The sequence below is a fragment of the Schistocerca americana genome, chromosome X (assembly GCF_021461395.2).
Source record: "Schistocerca americana isolate TAMUIC-IGC-003095 chromosome X, iqSchAmer2.1, whole genome shotgun sequence".
Lineage (NCBI taxonomy): Eukaryota > Metazoa > Arthropoda > Insecta > Orthoptera > Acrididae > Schistocerca > Schistocerca americana.
Genome location: NC_060130.1, coordinates 648850403 through 648873602, shown reverse-complemented (window position 1 = coordinate 648873602; position 23200 = coordinate 648850403). Strand labels below are relative to the sequence as shown.

General features: G+C 42.9%; 1 protein-coding gene across 1 annotated transcript in view; it reads left to right on the top strand.

Annotated features, from left to right (window-relative positions):
* Nucleotides 1-1459: 1459 nt before the first annotated feature.
* LOC124555515 (FMRFamide receptor) overlaps nt 1460-23200 on the top strand; it is a 721972-nt gene continuing 700231 nt past the window's right edge. Inside the window, exon 1 of the mRNA XM_047129461.1 lies at nt 1460-1720. The gene's annotated coding sequence lies outside the window, so the exon portion shown is untranslated. The remainder of the gene's footprint in view (nt 1721-23200) is intronic.

Here is a 23200-nt window from a genome sequence, read left to right as displayed (position 1 = left end):
AACCACAGTACCCAGGAGGCCGTGGACACCAGCGCCCAGATTGAGGTCCTGCATTCGATACAGTTCCTCACTGCCGCCTAATGACCAAGATAAGAGCGTGCGGAGTGTCGAAGAAACTCTGTGAATGGACTGAAGAGTTTCTAACGTACAGAACGCAGCTTCTCATTCTCAATGGAGAGACGTCTTCAAAAGTAAAAGTGACTTCGGAAATATCCCAGGTGAATGTTATAGGTCCAATACTTTTCACAGTATATACTGTGTTGCAAAACGATACCGACAAACTTCGAGGAGTTGTAGAGGGTGTCTTGGGGAACGAGCTGATTATAGGAACCCACGTCCGAAAACATCATCCAACGACGCTGCTACAGAGCATCCAAGTTATGGGTTCCGACGTCTGCCGCTAGGCCAACCCTTCAGCAGCCAGCATGACATTGTATGGTGTTGCATTTTATTTTTCTCCTGTATACCGAAAAACATTGGAGAGTTTAGAAAGTTCTAGGACAAAAATAAACTGTAAGCGAAAACCCGTGTCCGAAACCGTTGTCCACAGAGGCAACAGAGCATCGTATTCCTAGGAGACCAGGCCTGTCAACTGAGCAGTTAGCTCTGTCTTCTCCACTGGCGAAAGTGGCAGTCAGTCGCTGTCAGTGAATAATTAACAACATTACGAGACATTCCACCTATGAAATAACAATGAAATCCAGACCATTAGCTGCTTACAGGCGTTGATAAATATCAACGGGGACAGTTGAAATTATGTGCCCCGACCGGGACTCTAACCCGAGATCTCCTGCTTGGATGGCAGACGCTCTACCCGACTTTTTTACGCTACTTAATCTAACTTAAACTAACTTACGATAAGGATAACACACCTACGCCCGAGAGAGGACTCGAACCTCCGACGGGGGAGCCGCGCGCCCTAGATTAATGTGATTTGAAGAGAAGTAATAAAATGAGCTCTAACATGGAAAGTAAGCGTTTTCTTTCTTTGGGTCTGAGGAATGTTTCCTGAAAGTTTGGCCGTACCTTTTTGTAACACCCTGTATGTGTGTAATATTCTTACTCTGACCCGGCACTGTAGAATAGTTACAGTAAGATGATTCTTCCTTTCTGTGTACAATTGTCCCTAGCCCAATGTCTATCTAAGACACTTGACCGTACCTATCTATCACCAATAAAACCCGCGGTACGAGCCACGGAAGAACTCCGTTTTTGCGCACGGCGTTTTGGAACGTAAGTAGCCATAGAATGGCTGACTGCAGTACACCTCGTCGGTTGGTGGTGGCTGCTGACGAGTGGGCTTCCAGCAGGTCTGGCGGCGCCAGAGGCTGCGCGGGCGGCGCGGCGCTGCGCGTTCGATCTGCGCCAGTCTCTGGCACGGCGCCGCGGCCGACAGACGCCTCACACAGCGCCGGCCCGCTGCGCCGCCAGCCGCCAGCCGCCAGTCGCCGCCGAAATGCGCCTGCGTCCGTATTTACTCCTGCGCGCGCTCTAGCTTCCGCCGCGCACGGCACTCGGTGGCAGCGCCCGGCGTCCGCGGACTGCTGCGCTTGTGCGGACTGCCGCACTTCGCGTTGCTTTGTAGAACCGTGCGCCGTTTTGACACCGCACTTTGTGGAGAATGCGGAAATCAGCGCAACAGTGTCGGTTGGCTGCTTTCTTCAAATGATGGACTACGCTGAAGGTGAAAGATGCCTTACGTATTGGCAGCCAACAACACGTTAGTTTTTTGTTGTTTTTTATTTTATTTTATTTTTTATTTATTTAATTTATTTTATTTTATTTTTATTTTATTTTATTTTATTTTATTTATTTATTTATTTATTTTTTGTTTTGTAATCAACTTGTTTCACTAGCGATGTACCCATATCATCATGTGTGAAAATTCGGATGCCAGAAAATCATGTGTCAGAGTGTATTACACTTGTTCGTCTTAATTTTTATATGAATATTTGATGCCGTTATTTATGTAAAATACACATCATAAGATTTATTTATCGTGAACTTTAGTGTCTTCTTAAATACTGTAGTATTCCGTTAGCTTGAAAGTTAAATTTAAATAATGAAATCCCGAAAATGACAAAAGATTTTTTAATTCCACATTCCTGCACATTTAGCTTTTAATGGAGCGACCACAGAGACACAACAAAGCCCGATAAACTGTATAGTTCACTCTTCATTACAATAAACGTGTGCGGCGTTTACACCGAGGTCCCACCACATTGTCGTACGAACTTGATCGAAATGAAAGGCTTAGTTCATTGAGTAATTTTATAATTGTGAGATTATTCCACACGGACACCGTATTACCGTTACGTTTTACATTAATTTTTAATGTGTGAAGGGAAATTCGCTGACAGAGTGGAAACCTTGCTATAGTAAGATACACTGTAGCTGACAGCCTAGCATAAATGATCAACACGTTGAGTTAACAAATGAAAGGCTTAGTTCATTGAGTAATTCTATAATTTTGAAATTATTCCACACGGACACCGTATTACTGTTAGGCAATGAGTGGAGCGATTAAACCTGATCAGTTTCACCTCGTAATGCTTTGGTGAATTTTGTGTCAACACTGCCACACCCAATGTATTTACAGCAGACAGCAGTCTGCGTTTCGAACTCTCAAATAACTATTCCCTCGCATTTTTCTAAAAGTGTGACATGTGCAGCAGTTATTCTGACATCATATTACTAGCATCTAGGAGATCTCTTGACTCAAAAAATTTTCGCTTGAGCACTAGGGTCAATGATGTGGGGCAGTTCTTTATAGGCCACATAGGCCTCCTCTCTGAAACAAATAACAGGTGTGATTCAAAGGTAGATATAGTTTGAGATAGCTTTCTCGGTAGGCTTATTTTTATGGAACAACAGGCTACTGTTGTACTGATTTTAAGAAATATCAGTAGATATGGTAGTGCAGTGCAAGCTCGCAACAAAATTTTGGTACAGTTATTGCAGCGTTTAACATATGAAAGATCAGGTTTTTAATGTAAGGTATTACATTTTTTCATGTCACAGAAAACGCGTTGCACCTACAAATGAGTATGCTGATGATCCGAAATGTGCCTATTCTTTCAATAAATTAATGGAAAATGTCTGTATAAAAACTGTAAGTGTTTTGTCAAATAACTTTATTAATTTACTATTTTTATCCAGATAATCAGAACACGATTTAATGGTATGTTTGTTTATACATGTATATGTGTCGAATCCTTCGACATAGTTGTATGGTTTTCCGATTGTTGCTCGTACAATAATTCGTGATCCTAAAAAAATTCTAGACGCAATACGTCAGTTCTCGGTCATTCTACCTACGTCGGAGTAAACAAGGATACTTCGTGCCACTAACATACGCAAAAGTTTTGAAGTGTAACGAGTAGTTTGTTATTTTTAATTCGAGGGGTATGTTAATAAAAATGTACTGTCTGTAAAGTGCACAATACTATTAACATGTTGCACCAAGTACTCAGCGCCGGAGCTGCTTGTTAAAAACAAATAAATTGTATGTTACGCAGCTGCCGGTAGTCTAACTGAGATTCTTACTAATGGGACGCTATTGTGCATCCTTCGGCAGTTGGCAGTGAGGAAACTAAACGTGGCCACTGTGAGCAATGAAGAGCGATCATATGGACCCGGCGCGTCTATACATAGTGGATTATATTTAGGCGCCGAAGACAAGCTGGCACACCTGCTCCTCTTGTTCTCTCTGTTCATACTCTCAGCCTCTCTCTGTCTAGCAGCCACTAACCGGCCTTAACCGAAACATTCTAATTGCTGCCTACCACGACATATGTCACGTTTTACGTTAGTTTTTAATGTGTGAAGGGAAATTCGCTGATAGAGTGGAAACCTTGCTGTAGTAAGATACACTGTAGCTGACAGGAACACAGAAGTGAAAGACGATGCAGGTGTAGTAAGACAGCAGACTGACCCTCGCGTCTAAAATTTTCTTAACATTTTCCATGTGAGATAGAGAATAGCAGCGACCACACTTTTTAACAATAACGTTTATTACAGTCAAAATTCGCGTAAATGTTTCTGTGGCTGTACTGGTTACGGCTAGATAATCTTTTTCAATGAGTCTTCGCCTAAAACTAGGTCATAAAAATTCAGTCCTCATGCGAGGCTCCTCGCAGTTGCCTCATTTCATTGTATTATAATTACCTTTATTGTCTCGAAGAACTAAACGGGTTTCACTAAAACATTAAGTCAATTATTACCGAGATCGCAGTCTCCATACATATTTTCACTCAGTGCTGGCGCAGACGGCATATGCAATAAACACAAATCAATGAGAAATTTCTGGATTCCTTAAATAAACACAAACTAGTTAGAGAAAAAGTAAAAAATGTGTTTGAAAGTCAAAATGTTGCTTCAGAGTAAGTGTTTTTGCTTAAATTAGTAGCGAATTAATGTCACATATTTGTTATTGGCAGACATAAGTCAAAAGTAAGCTTTATTAGTGAATCAATGAAATAAAAGGTGATGACCACATGCAGATAGTTTAAGTAGAATCTCAACTACGAATAACTACGAGATATGTTGAAATACAGTCACCATATGCCAGAATTTAAATTTTCCTCCACATTCACCATATGGATTGTCAGTTTGTTGTTTATAACACTGTTTACAATGACGGCTCTCTACTTAACACACACATTTAATAAATGACTGAAAAGATTACTGTGTCAGCACCAACTGACGGAATTAGGCGTTTTCAGCATTGTGAGATGCATCTGTCTGTGGAGAGCGCAAATTAAAATAGACCCTTTTATCGAAAAATATGGGAAACAGCTCTTAGGAAATGACAGATACCTATCTGGTCACGGACATTGTTTCCCGAAACCAGTCATAGGGATCAAGTAAAAGCATTTCGAAGTATAGGTGGCTTATTGCGATCTCCCGCAGCGGCCTTCAATTGAACAGCAGGTGCAAAGTCCCCAAATATTTAGCATTGATGTAATAATATTACTAAAGAGAAGTTACACGCTTGCTAAATGGTCATGTGAAGAGAGTGTGAACGTGAAATTCAAATGATGCAACCACGCAATTTTTTAAGTGACTGGACCTGTATTGTGGACGAGATGGGTGGAAACCGCTGCCCAACGAACCTGACTTAGACTGTTCTAAATTACTTCAGGCGAAAGCCGGTATGGTCCCCTTCATCGTGCTACAATTGTTCACTTTTTCTAACCCATAAATGCTGGGGTGGATGGTAGATCGATCGTTAACTTGGCTTTGTTTCAGTAATTCACTTTAACACATATTGTTTCAGCCCCTTTCGGTAGCCAGCCACGACATTTCGCTCTCATAACAAAAATATCGACCAATCTGAAAATAACGGCTTACCTTAACCACGCGCTTTTCTGTTCGTACTTAACCGTCGCTGAAAGATAAGGTGTCACAAAAATCGATTATGTGCAGTTCTTTTTAATAAAAAGCGTGTAAGGAAACCGTTTGGAAAACTTTCACGACATATTTCTCACAAACACAAGAAGAAAATATGGTGTACTGACGTGTGCACGGAAACGTTTTATTTTCACGTTGTAATTCATTTTAGAGTTTGTTCAGAGTTCATTGATGCCGGAAAACACGTAGAAACAGAACGTACGATAACAGAAGATGAAACTCAGGGCATAGACTAATATTTTGCTTCGTGATCGCCTAAAACACATACCTAAAACACAACGTACTTCGTCTACGTTGCATCTTCTCCGTATTCAAGTGTTAACCTCCGTCGACTGTTGCTAAATAACATATTCCTTGACGGATTAAAAGGAAGAGGTAAATCAGTTGCCTGACCGCCACGCCCTACGGACTTAAGCCAACTATAAGCCCTTGTGTGTAGAATCCCGTTATGAGATGCAGAGTGGCATCATGCCTACACTGTAGGAGTCTGCGAAAACAAAAGCTATATTTCTAGAATATATCGGCACATGCGTGATTCAGTGACATGTATGATGCTCGTATAAATGATAAAAGAAAATGTATTTAACATACAAAGTAAAATAGAATTTCATGTTCCTGTGTTATTTCCCTTGATTAAGGTGATACGAAAATTTCTAGAAAAATTTAATGTAATCCATATCGACATAACGGTTTTGCTCGATATTTGTGGGAGAACTGTGATCTAATATTTTGGTCGTACTTTTCTTGTTGTTGTAGTCTTTACCCCAAAACGTACTATGCAGCTCTCCGTTCTAGTCTGTACAATGTCAGCCTCTTCATCTCTGCATAACTACTGTAAGCTACATCCATTTCAACCATGCTTATTGTATTCAAACTTGAATTTCAAGAAAAATTAGTAAGTACCTTTTGCTTATCTAATTGTGTGGCGGGAATTATTAACCTCCCGGCCTCAGGCGCTGCATACATCTGAACCGAAAAATGTTTTCTACTTAAAAGCTGAGGACTTTATCCGTACTGACTTTAAAACTATGCCATCTATCTCATACATGAGTCATCTTAGTTAAATTAGCTGTCCATTAATGTACATTACATATGGAAGGAAGTAACACCAAGGTTTTCCGTCGTATCACAGACGCCGTCATTACGGTCGGGGCTATGTACGATTGAACAGAAAGGCCAAGAAAATCAGTCTTGTCCGTTTCAAAGGCACCATAGCTGCAGTCAAGTGAATAAAATTAGAGAAATCATGCAATATCTAAATCCGGAAGTTAGGACGGGAATTTAAAAGCTGTTCTGAAGTGTATACACCGCCGCGCCACCACCCGCGGTAGCAAGGTTACATTAACAGTATTTTAAAACCTCATGATTATTATCAATGATTAAATCGTGTATGTCACTCTAGTAAAGATTAAATTTTCGGAACATATACGCTTCATACCTACAGAAATTTACGTCAGGAAAATACAAAGCCGGCCGCAATTGCCGAGCGGTTCTAGGCGCATCAGTGCGGAACCGCGCTGCTGCTACGGTCGCAGGTTCGAATCCTGCCTCGGGCATGGATGTGTGTGATGTCCTTAGGTTGCTTAGGTTTAAGTAGTTCTAAGTTCTAGGGGACTGATGACTTCAGAAGTTAAGTCCCATAGTGCTTAGAGCCATTTGAAACATTTGAAAATACAAGAAGGCATATGTATCACAGAAAATCGTGTACAATGTAAGTGAATATATACCGAAACGGGGTAAAAGCCGTAGTGAATGTCAATAAATTTTTAATTTCTCTAAAAGTGGCCCGGCCCCTTTTAATCACCTTTTTAAGCTTCAGTGAATTATTAGCGGTTGTTGTCCGCGGTGCAAAGGAAATAATTGACCTACTGACCTATGCTGACAGCGTATGATCTTACAATCTTGCATATAAGAACAAACGTTCAAACAGTGGCTCGAATCAGCCAGTTGTAATATTAGTTCGTTCCTAATTGTTAGGCAATTAAACGCTATGACCGTCTATTCAGACTTGCTTTCAGCAAACAATACGTAAAAGAATAAACCCAAATTAAAGGTGCAATCCTGGCTAACAATCTGCAAACAGTTGCTTAGTGTTCATCATTCATCGCCATTATGTAGTTAACGCTAGAGCCATGGAGAACACGTTACAATCTATTGACAAACCTCGAATGGGCTGAACTCTCAAGAAGAGCGTATTGAAAGGAAATAGGAACAGAGTCAGAAAAAATTTTCATCGGTATCAGTTGTTCTGTCTTGTATTCAAGCATGTTAAATCATTTGACCATGATATAACATTTTGCTGTAGAACGTCATTACTGTTGCGACTTCCAGAAAGCACCAGTAACAGTATAGTTGAAGCTAATCTCTGATTTACGTCGATGGCTCTTACTTGCGTGCTGCCAGTTATGAGGCACCAAATGGTTACACCAAACGAGTGAACGTAACACTCTCTTTCCCGCAATATAAACGTTTGCTGTACGGAAAACGAAACTACTCACCGAGTTGCATAGCACATTGTTTCATACAGGCGCTGGCTGTCGCCATCATTTGACAGTGATCACACATCAAACTGAATCAAATCATTCAGACTTGACATCGAGCTTTACTCACTCTACGAAACTACACAAAACCGCTAAGAAAAACTATCTGAGGGTTTATCTTACACATTTTAAATTCTGAACCCAGCGAATATTAGTTAAATCGTAACCGTAAGGGGTCACAAGAGAAAAATAAAATCAAGCTAAAAGACTAACTGAAGACTGATGGATTGTCATCGTTTTAGTTTGCCTGAGGTGCAGCAGAACATACTGCCTACTAGATCATACAAAAAACACGCATCTTTTAACGGTTGTTTACGATGTACTTAAATTACTTAGAACAACTTTACCTATCCAGTCAGGGTCACCGAAAGAGGTGACGCACTAGTATGACACAGGACTCGCATTCGTGAGGACGGTGGATTAAATACCTGCCCAGCCAGTCTGATTTAGGTTTTCCGTGGTTTCCCTAAGTCAGTTAAGACAAACGTTGGGATGGTTCCTTTGAAGAGCAGGTAGACAGTTCACTTTCCCATCCTTTGCTAATCTGATGGTGTACTTCGTCTCTGATTACCTCGCCGTTGACAGGACGTAAAGTCTTAGTTGGCTCTGAGCACTATGGGACTTAACATCTATGGTCATCAGTCCCCTAAAACTTAGAACTACTTAAACCTAACTAACCTAAGGACATCACACAACACCCAGTCACCACGAGGCAGATAAAGTCTAAGTGTTCCTCTTCCGTTAGGGTCATAACCTCATATACCGTTGCATAATCTTTGCAAACATGAGACGATGTTGATAATGTTGCTATAGCCTGTGTAGTATCTCTCGAGAAACACCTACATCTCAAAGATGATGAAGTGGCGAAATGTTATATTTTGTCACTCATCGCGCCTCAGACGAATATTTGTATCCCATGTGTTAGATTTACGTCGTTTAAATGCTTAGTTTCCGCACTGGTATATAATGGATCACTTTAAGTGTCATCATCACAACCCTTCGAATTAAACGATGTGTAAGTTAACAAACAGCTACAGTATATTTTACGTTTGTGCGGTGAGTGGTATAATCTAACTAAATACACTCCTGGAAATGGAAAAAAGAACACATTGACACCGGTGTGTCAGACCCACCATACTTGCTCCGGACACTGCGAGAGGGCTGTACAAGCAATGATCACACGCACGGCACAGCGGACACACCAGGAACCGCGGTGTTGGCCGTCGAATGGCGCTAGCTGCGCAGCATTTGTGCACCGCCGCCGTCAGTGTCAGCCAGTTTGCCGTGGCATACGGAGCTCCATCGCAGTCTTTAACACTGGTAGCATGCCGCGACAGCGTGGACGTGAACCGTATGTGCAGTTGACGGACTTTGAGCGAGGGCGTATAGTGGGCATGCGGGAGGCCGGGTGGACGTACCGCCGAATTGCTCAACACGTGGGGCGTGAGGTCTCCACAGTACATCGATGTTGTCGCCAGTGGTCGGCGGAAGGTGCACGTGCCCTTCGACCTGGGACAGGACCGCAGCGACGCACGGATGCACGCCAAGACCGTAGGATCCTACGCAGTGCCGTAGGGGACCGCACCGCCACTTCCCAGCAAATTAGGGACACTGTTGCTCCTGGGGTATCGGCGAGGACCATTCGCAACCGTCTCCATGAAGCTGGGCTACGGTCCCGCACACCGTTAGGCCGTCTTCCGCTCACGCCCCAACATCGTGCAGCCCGCCTCCAGTGGTGTCGCGACTGGCGTGAATGGAGGGACGAATGGAGACGTGTCGTCTTCAGCGATGAGAGTCGCTTCTGCCTTGGTGCCAATGATGGTCGTATGCGTGTTTGGCGCCGTGCAGGTGAGCGCCACAATCAGGACTGCATACGACCGAGGCACACAGGGCCAACACCCGGCATCATGGTGTGGGGAGCGATCTCCTACACTGGCCGTACACCACTGGTGATCGTCGAGGGGACACTGAATAGTGCACGGTACATCCAAACCGTCATCGAACCCATCGTTCTACCATTCCTAGACCGGCAAGGGAACTTGCTGTCCCAACAGGACAATGCACGTCCGCATGTATCCCGTGCCACCCAACGTGCTCTAGAAGGTGTAAGTCAACTACCCTGGCCAGCAAGATCTCCGGATCTGTCCCCCATTGAGCATGTTTGGGACTAGATGAAGCGTCGTCTCACGCGGTCTGCACGTCCAGCACGAACGCTGGTCCAACTGAGGCGCCAGGTGGAAATGGCATGGCAAGCCGTTCCACAGGACTACATCCAGCATCTCTACGATCGTCTCCATGGGAGAATAGCAGCCTGCATTGCTGCGAAAGGTGGATATACACTGTACTAGTGCCGACATTGTGCATGCTCTGTTGCCTGTGTCTATGTGCCTGTGGTTCTGTTAGTGTGATCATGTGATGTATCTGACCCCATGAATGTTTCAATAAAGTTTCCTCTTCCTGGGACAATGAATTCACGGTGTTCTTATTTCAATTTCCAGGAGTGTACAAATGTTTTCACTCACACCATAATCCCTGCAGAAATCTGCACATTGTATACAATATAAGGTTCCTGTAAATACCAACCCCATTATGATGAGTCTACGCTGCTTCGAGAGCTCGCTAACAAGACAATAAAAAAATTTAAGCACGTTTTCAACCGACTGGTTGCAGTTTCCTCACGGATCAACCACTTGTACTTGAGAGGCCGATATGACCATACGTCATGTCTCCACGTGATCAGGAAATGAATACACATGAAGTCACCGAAATTTCAGGGATCAAGCACACAACAGTAATGTGTTTATTCCTTCTCTCCCTGACCTCAACATAGAGATTGATGCGGGCATCTGAGAAAAAAATTTAATCCATTCCAAGGTAACAACGACTGTGGTTTTTATTATTACACAGTATTGTTTCAAACAGCCTTCATATCTCCCTCGGCAGACTGTTCAGCTTTGGTCGTACGGAGATGCAGTTCGGGTGGTGCGTCTGGCGTACGCCAAGCACATAAAGCAAGATCAGAGGAACAGAGAACTGTTTGGTCCAGAGCCAGAAGTTTATGGCTGAGCTGCCAGGTCTACCATGTGTTTATTCACCGCCATGTTTTTTGGCGGGCTGGAGGAAAGTCCTTTCCTTGGGGTACTCAGTAGCCTAATTCCTGGAAAATTTTAATTTAAATCGTAGAATTCCAGATAGAATCAAAATTCAAAAATTTTAGTGCCTCGTAGTGGTTCCAATGTACCTTCCAGATGCTATTAGTTCATGCTGTTTATAACGAACAGCGTCGGGATAAACGTATTGCTTGTAAGTGACTAGCTTCAATGTAGGTCATGTTGATCCGCGAAACATGGTATGAGTTCTCAGGTAGTTTCTTAAATTCACTTGTGGCATTAACTATTTCCCTAATACGTCTCAGCCAAATTTTGGTCCACGAAAGGACCTCAGATAGCATAACTGAGAGCAATTCTAGATGCAGACTATCAGCAAATTGTGCAGCGGGCAATTGTGTTGTTGGTCCCAAGCTGTGGGGCTATATTACGAAGAGAGCAAATTTCTAGAGCCACTATGTTAAATCATGTTATGTGCTGATGATTTATAACAGTATTTAGTTCGAGAAGCTAAGTTCTATCAGTTACACTAATTAATTGCAAAAACTGCAGCTGAATGTATTATTTGCGAACAGGCTCCAATAAAAGAATTTGATACACGAGCTAGATGAATTAAGGAACATAACAGTTACCCATATTTCGACGACATTACTTTTTGTTATTGAAGCTAGATGAATCTCATAACCCTTTGCGTAACTTATCGTCAACGTTATCTAAGATTGGAAAGACCACAATAATATTTGCATGCTCATTGTTTTAATAATAATAGCAGGGTCACAGGTTGCTAGTTACTATGTACATTGAAACAAATGGAACAATGGCAGGGGAAATTTTCTTGGAATGCTTTAGTGCAAGTCATAATCATATGATCATCTATCAGAAGGCGTCGTTGTCTTATGAGAGGCGTCCACCCTGCGCTCCTGAGAAATGGAACCTCGCGAAGTGTATTTCCATTGGCCAGGTCGGGCTGGGCCATGTATCTACCAACAATTACTGATAGACGTTGCTGAAAACCAGAGCTAAAACGGAACTCTAAGGATATCACATGAGGACTACTACAGTTTCAACTGTGAAATAATTACTCTATCACCGCGTTCGGCAAAGTTTCCTCTGACCATATTCTCTGATTGCCCAGTTTATGACACTACCACACACCTTTTTTACACTTTCATACAACGGGTGTTCGGCCAATGTGTGGTCTGAAATGGTAACTTGGGCTTCTTCTTTATATTCTGGACCAGTACAAAAATGCATAATTCACCCTTCAACGTAAAGTATTTGTGAAACAACGTCTTGGGGTAAACCGTGAGCTATATTTAAAAATATTTAATTGCCTGCCCGGTGTTCAGACATACAGCCCATCATCAGTGGCACATATTCTCTACATCTGCATTACATGACGTGTGTGTGTGTGTGTGTGTGTGTGTGTGTGTGTGTGTGTGTGTGCGTGTGTGTGTGTGTATTCAAGCATGAATTCTTTATTGTGTGAAAACTGAAGTGGTTCTCTCAGATACAAATGTTCTCGCCTGTAAATTTTAGAGCTGTCAAACGCCAACAGCCACACATCTTGCTCGTTTAGCACACTGTTGTGATGGGATGTAAACGTGGAACTGTCTTTCAAAATGTGCTTAGAAGCTGCGAAGCACTCGGCATACTAGATTTTCACATAAATAAAGCTGATTTTGAGTCACTGAAATTATGTAAGGTACTTTGATAAAACTGATACACTGTAAATAATTTCACCAGTAGACTCTAGTTTTTGTACATGTATTTGAATCGCTAAAGTCTTTAGGCAGTGGCATGAATAAATTTTCCCGTAGCGAACTGAGAGCTCCTCAGTTTCCGCCACCTAATCTCCCATATATAAGTTTATGTTCAGTTAATTTTAATTGGATTGTAATTTTCATTATGAAATACTATCAAATGTTGATCACTACTTAAGTAAAGTAATAACCAGATGTAGTGTAAAATTATTCTAAATTCAAAGAGTAGTGCCTTTATTGCCATTATATCACCGTATGTATACCTCCAAGCGCAGCCCCGATCCAACTGTCGTCACTTCCTTGCCGTCTCATATGCCATCTGAAGTACACTCCCACCATGTCTTGTGCTAACGGACTCATCTCGCGAGATAATAACACAAATTGTTTAATGAACGTACCTGTCAGTTTGATAAAAGAAAAGTTCAGACGTGTGTGAAATCTCATGGGACTTAACTGCTAAGGTCATCAGTCCCTGAGCTTACACACTACTGAACCTAACTTATCCTAAGGACAAACACACACACCCATGCCCGAGGAAGGACTCGAACCTCCGCCGGGACCAGCCGCACAGTCCATGACTGCAGCGCCCTTAGACCGCTCGGATAATCCCGCGCGGCAGTTTGATAATAGCATTACCGATAAAGTTGGTATGTCGGTTAAAATTTTAAGATGGATCCTGCTGTTTAAGATCATTAATTATACATTACGAAATATAGCAAGCATCTATAGAAAAAAAAGTTACAGAAATGATCTTATGAACAAGTGTAATTTAGGAACGATTCTTCCATTCCCTCTATTTGAACAAAGAGGCTACTTACAAGTTCGGTAGAAGTTGGGAGTTCGACGCACTACACAAACTTCAGTCCGGCTTCGGTTACGCAAATAAAGAACAATGTGAAATACTAAAAGATCTTGATTAATCCCCAAGTCCGCCGTACTGCAATGAGAAATCCAGCCACAGTCAAACACCAAACGTAGTCCAAGCTCACAGCATACGTCGTTTACGATGGGGTAGCCGACGCATTGTAAGCATGTAGACACTGGCTTTTTGTCGCTGTACAGAGAGCTTTATCCCACTCCGGAGACTACACGATCACACCACTTGATGCGACGTGTTGGAGGCCAGCCAGCAAATAGTCACCGTCTGATTCGCTGGCTACAGCATATGTTCATCCACACTGTCTCTGGAGGTTATGTGTGAATGTACATAATACAGGTGCTGAAGTCAAATGAAAGCACTCCTCATTCCCTACTATGTTACTGTAGGATTAATGTATAAACTTTGTAATTGATCATTGTTTGTGCGAAATTACAAACATCACAGATCAAAAAAAAAAAAAAAAAAAAAAAGTTCTAATGGCTCTGAGCACTATGGGATTTAACATCTATGGTCATCAGTCCCCTAGAACTTAGAACAACTTAAACCAAACTAACCTAAGGACATCACACAACACCCAGACATCACGAGGCAGAGAAAATCCCTAACTCCGCCGGTAATCGAACCCGGGAACCCAGGCGCGGGAATCGAGAACACTACCGCACGACCACGAGCTGCGGACACAGATCATAGACCATAAAAATTATATTCAAAAGAGCTTCCTGAGTACATATTTGCTTCCTGAATCCGACGTTATTTCTTGTGAAGACATATACGCGGCTTGAAAAAGATGTGTGTACAATACAGTATTTTATAGAGCGTTTAAAGGAAAAAAAGAAACTCTTTTCTCATGTGACAAAAATGTCACAGATGCACCGTTTCATAACTTGGGGTACGCGGGGTTTTTAACGCGAATGATGTTCAGAGTCTGTGTTCAAACAGCGCGTGTGACGAATATTGTTTTAGGGATGTTGCTGAAACTGTCGTCCGTTTACATCAATGTACAACTGGTATCTGAGTGCTAATGACTACTATGCCCAAAGAGAAAAAGTGTTCAAAAAATAATAATTTCAGCTTCAGTCAAACGGGAAACCAGCTATTCTGGTATGTCTATCGGCGTCTCGTACACGAAACGCTTCGTCTTCACCCACAAAAAGAAATCTATAGGAGTGAAGTTGGCAGACCTCCTCCCAATCCAACGATCGTGAAAGACATTGTCTAAACGTTCTCTGACACCAATGGCAAAGTGTCGTGGTGCCCCCTCGTACTTGAGGTATGGGCAGATGAAGCGGTTGGTGTACGACACATTGACTCTGATCATCACTAGCGTTGAAATCTTCATGGTTCCCTTGTGGGAAATTGAGCACCTATGAATATTTTGGCACGTTTTTGCTCTTTTTATCTCATCTACGCACTATAAAATAATTCTAACGAAATTTTTCTACAACACACATACACACACACACACATATATATATATATGGAAATTTGCCATTTTTGCGTCACAGGCTGCAGTCTCCATTATGATGGTCCTGGCTGACTGGCTGACCATTGATCGTTGGGATTTACATGCGGCCGTGACTCTGTTAGCTCTCTCTCCGCACCAGCCTGTCAACCTTGTTTATAATACCTCCATGTACCATTGATGGAGTGCCACAGCACGGCGCCCACACTTTCTGATAGCGCCGTTCTGACATGTAATGCCACAAGCTCAAAGTCTTTGTCTCACCAATAGAATATTTCATAGATGACACGACTGCTGTTGTGTTACCTTTCGTTTCGTATTCATAAAAGAATTCCAGTACTGAGTAATACTTGTTTATCTGAGATCGTACAACTCTGCGAACAATTGGAACAAAAACATTGTCAGGTTCTACTACGGATGCGGCCCTTCTGCAATACCAAAGATGTACAGACCTATAATACACTTTGGGTCTGTCACTCAGACACGCAGCTGCGAAAGCTTTCCAGATGCGCTTGCAGCGTCATTGTCAAGCGAGTTGTGCGTCCTCTATTTGTTGATATAGGTAGTTTGAGGACTCTACGACTGTGTGAGTGATGTGAAGACGAGGAACATTCCTTATACGTTTATAGGTCCATGGGGTCTCATGTTTTGTGACAGTGTTTATGCATGTTTTCCTACGTGTGCTACTGGTTTTTCGTGTGTTCGCGGGGCAATATTGCAACAACGTAAACCGTTTTCATCACCAGACGATATATGAGGGGCTGAATTACGAAATTACCTTCTCTTTCCTTATGTGAGCTGATTACCCTGCCTCCGTTGCTCTGTTTCTCATTGTCCTTCGATTTGGAGGAAGCCAGTTCGAATCTCTGTGGTGGAAGAAGATTCCATCGCCAGTATTTGGCCGGCAATGGGAAGAGAGTTCGCTCCTGATCACCATCCTGGAAAGAGGCAATATGAAACTGTTGCTGGTGATTCATCTATCGCACTAGGACGTTTCGTTTGTCGACTCTCAGGGTGCTTTTCGAAGTGAGTGGGCTACATGCTAGCACTTCCCTCTCCAATTATTATCAACAACAACATAAACATGACACTGAAAGTTACAAGCATTTATAACAGTCACCGACACGAAAGAGGAAGAGCTGACACACAAAATTCACCCTTTGAAATGAAAGTTGCCAGTATGCACGTCTAAGAGAAGCCACTGAAGTTCAGACTCTAAGGGGTACCTCACGCAATAACAGCACACCACTTTACCTCCTCCACTCCCTGCTTGTCTTCCTGTGTTCTGTCAAGCGTCTGTTCTCATTTACTGCTGACTGACTGCCAACTTCAGCTAAACCACCCATCTGCACTCCACTGCGTTTCATGGCGTGCATCAGCTCTGGACACGTGTCAGAGATATCTTAATTTGTCAGCCTTGTTTGGCTGCATCAAATGAGTGAAGCATTCATGCCACAAGTGTAAGAGCTCCGATGCCCTATCTGATTGACCGATGTATGACATTCCACACTGACTCGGGATGCTGTAAATTCCGATCTGGCATAGGTCTCACTAACATTTAACGATTGCAAATAAGTGTCTTATCTTATTCAGTGGGCATGCCACATCTTTTGTGCTATACTTAAGGGCTCTTCCAATTTACCCATAAATCACCCCTACATAGGGAGGGGGAGGGATATGCCTGGCGTTTGTATTTTCCATTTTCTTTTTCTCTTTCCACGTGGTACTTTTATGCTGAAGCTGAGTGTAATAGCTGTTCGTGAGACAAAATTGCCCTATATGTAATTCAGAAGCAACCCTAGCGTCACCAGGCAGGCTGTGTGTATGAAAATCTTCTATCACGTAAGAATGGCTTCCTGAAGACTTTGATACACAGAGAATGGAGCATTTGCTGCTTGCGTGTGTTAGAGTTGCAGCGTATTTGTGAGGGTTACGGAATGAGGAATGGTGTAGAGGGAAAGCGAGGGGTTGTGATACTGCTAGAGTTCATCTTATGTACAAATACTATACTCAAACTCTCAGAAGTTTTCTACAAATTGCCCTATCATTTTGGTGAAATGGTAACACGCTTGACTCGTATTTAAGGGGATGGCGTTTCACACCTTTTTGGTCAGCCATATTTAGGTATTCTGCCGTTTCCCTAAATCGCTTAATGTAAATGTCGGGTGGGTTCGTCTGGAAAGACATCCGACATATTGATCTGCCCCTAACGATCTCGACAGCCCGTTAGCCGCCAATATTTCTTCCTTTCTGTACAACACGAACGTTAGCTCACACCTTATACTTCGCCTCATCTGACATTACCAAACGTCTACCGAGCGAGGTGGCGCAGTGGTTAGACACTGGACTCGCATTCGGAAGGACGACGGTTCAATCCCGCGTCCGGCCATCCTGATTTAGGTTTTCCGTGATTTCCCTAAATCACTCCAGGCAAATGCCGGGATGGTTCCTCTGAAAGGGCACGGCCGACTTCCTTCCCCATCCTTCCCTAATCCGATGAGACCGATGACCACGCTGTCTGGTCTCCTTCCCCAAACCAACCAACCAACCACCCAAACGTCTCTTGCGTAACCTCCAAATCCTCTATCATCTCCATTAGACTTTTCAGAGACCTACAACGCTTTCTTTTCAGCATAAGATTAATTGCTCCTATTTCCTTTCCCTTCATGTGCAATCTAAATATTACAGGTGTTTAGTTATACCAATTACGCCGGACATTGTGCAACTTCGTTACATCGCTTACTGGTGGTTATTATTACTAACAAGAACTGGCACAATGTCCAGCACCTTCTCTACAAGAGGTTTTGAAGAGTAGTTACCTATTTCTCATTACTTTTGTGATTTTTCTTTTAAATCTGGCATACAGAATTTAAAGTGCATGAAAATATAATTTCAAACACGAGCTCATTTGGAATATAGTCAAGTTTCTTCACTACATCTGCTTTATGACATCACAATTACTCATATTCGATATATATATTTGATACTAAGAAAGTCCTCGTATGATCGTCTCCCTTTCAGTTATGCAACCCATCCAGGTAAAATCTGAAATAAACCTCGAGCTATGCAATAACTGTAGTAGCTTTTCAACTGTAACTTTAAGGACATCTCCATATGGGTACAGAGGGTCTATACCACAGCCGGTCTTTATAGGCCGTAGCAAACATTCACTACATTTTCTTTTCCATTGTTCCATTATTTCCAGATTGCACGTGGAACTATTGTGCTCTCTAAGGGGTGGTAAAAATAAAATCTGACCTGAAAATGTTTATAAATTTATAAAATATTTACAGCACATGCTTGAAATGGTCCATGTTGACGTTGATGCTGCTTTGTGCGCGCTTTATCTAACTGTCAATCACGAGCAGCAGCTCTTCCTGACTTATGGCAGGAATGGAGTTTCCAGTGTTTCTCTGGAGCTCTTCCAGTGTGTCCGTGTTATCTGAGTATTCCTGATATTTTAGCTTGCCTCACCGTAAAACATAACAGGGCGTGTGCTGTTTGTACTGTTTCTACATTCCGATAAAGTATTCAGTCGTGATTTCAAATGATTTCATTGCTATTTGGATTACGTTGTCCCGAAATGGCGAAATCACGTCTCGTTAGAGTTTTATTTTAGTCTAGACGTACCTCAGTGATGATACCTAGCAAACGTATAGAACGTAAACTCTATCCACTGGCCCAGGCTGGATCATCAGTACCGACCGCGCGTCGTGTCGGGCGTGAAAATGGGGTCACTAGATGCGCTGTGTAGGACGAGGTGTCAGCACACTGCTCTCCCTGCCGTTTTCTGTTTTCACAACCTGGAGTCGCTAATAATCGCTCTTCAGTTTACATCACGTGGTTGATAGCATCACTTCCTATCATCCCAGAAAGAAAAAAAAAAACCTTGACAGTACCGGGAATCGCACCCTGGCCTCCACATGACCACTCAGCTACCAAGGGGGACCTAATAAACCTGTTGGGATGGCGAAAAAAGCCTGTAGGGTTTCTCTTAGATGATTGTAGCAGCGTCGGTGTGCTTCCTAGCTATACAATCTACGACAGCCGAGATGCTCGCTAAGGGTTTAGGTCATTCACCCATCTATTAAAATGGTTCAAATGGCTCTGAGCACTATGGGACTTAACATCTGAGGTCATCAGTCCCCTAAAACTTAGAACTAGTTAAACCTAACTAACCTAAGGACATCACACACATCCATGCCCGAGGCAGGATTCTAACCTGCGACCGTAGCGGTCGGTCGGCTCCAGACTGTAGCGCCTAGAACCGCACGGCCACTCCGGCCGGCGCTGAGGTCATCGGTTCCTAGGATTACACACTACTTAATCTAACTTAAACTAACTTACGCTAGGAAAAACACACATAATCATGCCCGAGGGAGGACTCGAACCACCGACGAGGACAGCCGCTCGACCCGTGGCAAGGCGACTGAGACCGCGCGGCTTATTTTGATGAAGTAGATTTGTCATTAGTGCGTAGTGGCTGATAATATCTCTGCTGATATTCGTACGGCCTACATTCGTAGAAAATATGATTCATATCTCTTACTACAACATTGTCATATTCACAGTAAGCAATATTTCGACGTTTTTTGGTGGAGATGAATGGCGAATGATACTTGATTAAACCTCGTGCGAATTAAGATACTTGCAATTCTATTATTCGTTTTAACAGTCTGTTGCTGAGCGGCGAGCGTGTCTCACAACCACGAATGGGACCTGGATTCCAGTCCCTGTATTTCCAGCGATTTTTCCTTGGTGGCAGGAACAGAATCTATCTAAGGCGATAGTTTAATGATAATGAGCCACACCAAGACCAGGAAAGGCTCTCTTCACTGCATCAAAATGACGCCATATGGTGGTGCAGGATAATATGGTGGCCGGTCATTATGGCATAGCTCTGTGGGGCTGACGCGTCGTTACTTCTTGTTTTCTTTTGGAAGTAGCGATTCGAGAGAATGTTGGGTTGTATTTTAGTCTCCGAAAGTTGTGTGTTCTCTCGTTAAGACGCGGAAACGTTTTCTTAGGTGCCTTGGACTAAACCCAATTCGTACTTCTGTTTCTGCATCTGTTCAGTGGGTCAGCGCAGTGATTAAGACACTATACTCGCATTCGGGAAGGCTGTGATTCAAATTTTCGACGGCTATCAACATTTAGCTCTTCTATGATTTCCCTTACATGCTAAAGGTAAATGCAGAGATGGTGCCATTGAAAAGGACACCATGCATTTCGTTCCCCATCATTTCTAAATATGAGCGTGTGCTCAGTCTCTAATGACCTGTTCGTCGATGGAAAATTAAACCTACATTTCTCACTGTTTCTCTTCCACAATATATGGTGGTCAGAAACAGTCTCAAAAGCTTGTAAGGGGGTTTCAGGGTAGGTTATGCTCAGAGACAGCTGTTAAGAAAAGAATTAGGTACGTTGTGCCGTTTCCGAGGTAATTAAAACTGAACTTCACCAATTAGGAGCACGCAAATTCAAGCGGCCCGCCAGATACAATTAATGTCAGTCGTTCTCATAGCGTAGGTGATAGCGCAAGAGACTGCTCAGACTTTGGCTCTGATTCGATCCTTACAATCGTATCGTCCTCTTTTTGGTCTTACGAAAATAAAAAAGTAAACGAAGAACTCGATTGGCGACGCCGACCTGGCGGACCGCTTGAATTTGCGCACGCAAAGGCCTAACTGGCTAACCTCAGTTCTGATGAACTCGGAAACGGCGCAATATACAGATATTTTTTCAACAATTATTTCTCTGCACAGCCCACACTGAAACGACCTTACAATCTTTTCGTACTTTTTCTGGCCACTTGGTATATGCAGCACCTTCACATGAAATCGCCACGTGGTTCGGGCGCACCGTCAGATCGGTGTCCAGATTGCTGCTGTTATTGCAGCTGTCGCCACGGACATATCTGAAATAGGAGACGGCGGATTTGGTCGCCCTCAGCGAGACGACTAACGAGCAGCGCCACGAGGCTGACCGCAGTGGCGGGTATACTGGCAGACACAAGCGCATCGCAGCTGCATTGAGCGTGCTGGCGTTGCCTGATACCAGGAAGGACGGCAGCTGTGGCTGACTGATGGAGCGATATGCCGGCCAATGGGGTACACTAGCTGTGCTGCGCTCTCCCACCTGCGGCGTCCTGTACGCAGCCGAGCGCAGTGAAAGGGCCGTGGACCGTGCATCGCCTTCAGCATGTGCGTCTTCAACGTCCGCAACGCTCCTCTCAACCTCTCTGTCACAGTGTTGATAAAAGGAACATCGTTTGCATCTACAAACATACTTCGCCGGCCTCAGCACAATGCTTGATGAGGACAGTTCTTACCAATACTCAAATTAGCGACTTGCTGCTTTATCCCACTCACGTAACAAGTGAGGGGAAAGTGTCTGTCTGTTTACACTGTACGCCCTCTAATATTTGTTACCTTAACCTTAAATACTGACCTTACGACTTATCTTAGAAGAAAGATTAAGGAAAGGCAAACCGACGTTTCTAGCATTTGTAGACTAAGAGAAAGCTTTTGACAGTGTTGACTGGAATCTCTCTTTCAAATTCTAAAGGTGGCAGGGGTAAAATACAGGGAGCGAAAGGCTATTTACAATTTGTACAGAAACCAGGTGGCATTTATAAGAGTCGAGGGGCATGAAAGGGAAGCAGTGGTTGGGAAGGGAGTGAGTCAGGGTTGTAACCTCTCCCCGATGTTATTCAATCCATATATTGAGCAATCAGTAAAGGAAACAAAAGAAAAATTCGGAGTAGGTATTAAAATCCTTGGAGAAGAAATAAAAACTATGAAGTTCGCCGATGACATTGAAATTCTATCAGAGACAGCAAAGAACATGGAAGAGCAGTTGAACGGAATGGACAGTGTCTTGAAGGGAGGATATGAGATTAACATCAACAAAAGCAAAACGAGGATAATGGAATTTAGTCGAATTAAGTCGGGTGATGCTGAGGGAATTAGATGAGGAAATGAGACACTTAAAGTAGTAAAGGAGTTTTGATATTTGGGGAGCTAAATAACTGATGATGGTCGAAGTAGAGAGAATATAAAATGTTGACTGGCAATGGCAAGGAAAGCGTTTCTGAAGAAGAGAAATTTGTTAATATCGAGTATAGATTTAAGTGTCAGGAAGTCGTTCCTGAAAGTATTTGTATGGATTGTAGCCATGTATGGAAGCGAAACATGGACAATAAATAGTTAGGACAAGAAGAGAATAGAAGCTTTCGAAATGTGGTGCTACAGAAGAATGCTGAAGAGTAGATGGGTAGATCACGTAACTAATGAGGAGGTATTGAATAGAATTGGGGAGAAGAGGAGTTTGTGGCACAACTTGACAAGAAGCAGGGACCGATTGGTAGGACATGTTCTGAGGCATCAAGTGATCACAAATTTAGCATTCGAGGGCAGCGTGGAGGGTAAAAATCGTAGAGGGAGACCAAGAGATGAATACACTAAGCAGATTCAGAAGGATGTAGGTCGCAGTAAGTACTGTGAGATGAAGAAGCTTGCACAGGATAGAGTAGCATGGAAAGCTGCATCAAACCAGTCTCAGGACTGAAGACCACGACAACAACAACAACAACAACAACAACAACAACCTTAAAATACTCCTGAATATATTTCGCAAGTAATCTGCCAATTACGGCAGATTATAAAGTGATGTCAAATCACCGAACTTATAAGAAAATAAATGCAAACACTGATCTCAGCAGGCACTATACATTTAATAAACACTGGATGCAAGCATATACAGGGTGTCGCAGGATAAATGAACTATATCCAGCGATATTACATGAACGATCACTCATAACCAAAAAGCATACCAAATGCGGTCTCTACAACGTATATCCCAACAGCTAAGAACAATTCTTCATCTTAGATACCGTTATACAGATCTCTTCTGCAAGCTGTTTGTTTCCCATATTTTGAGGTGTGGCAGTACGGACCAAAACAAAACAAAAAAGAAAAAAACAAAAAAAATGTCCACTAGTCACGGGTGCGAAAGTGCTTACCTTAACAGCTATG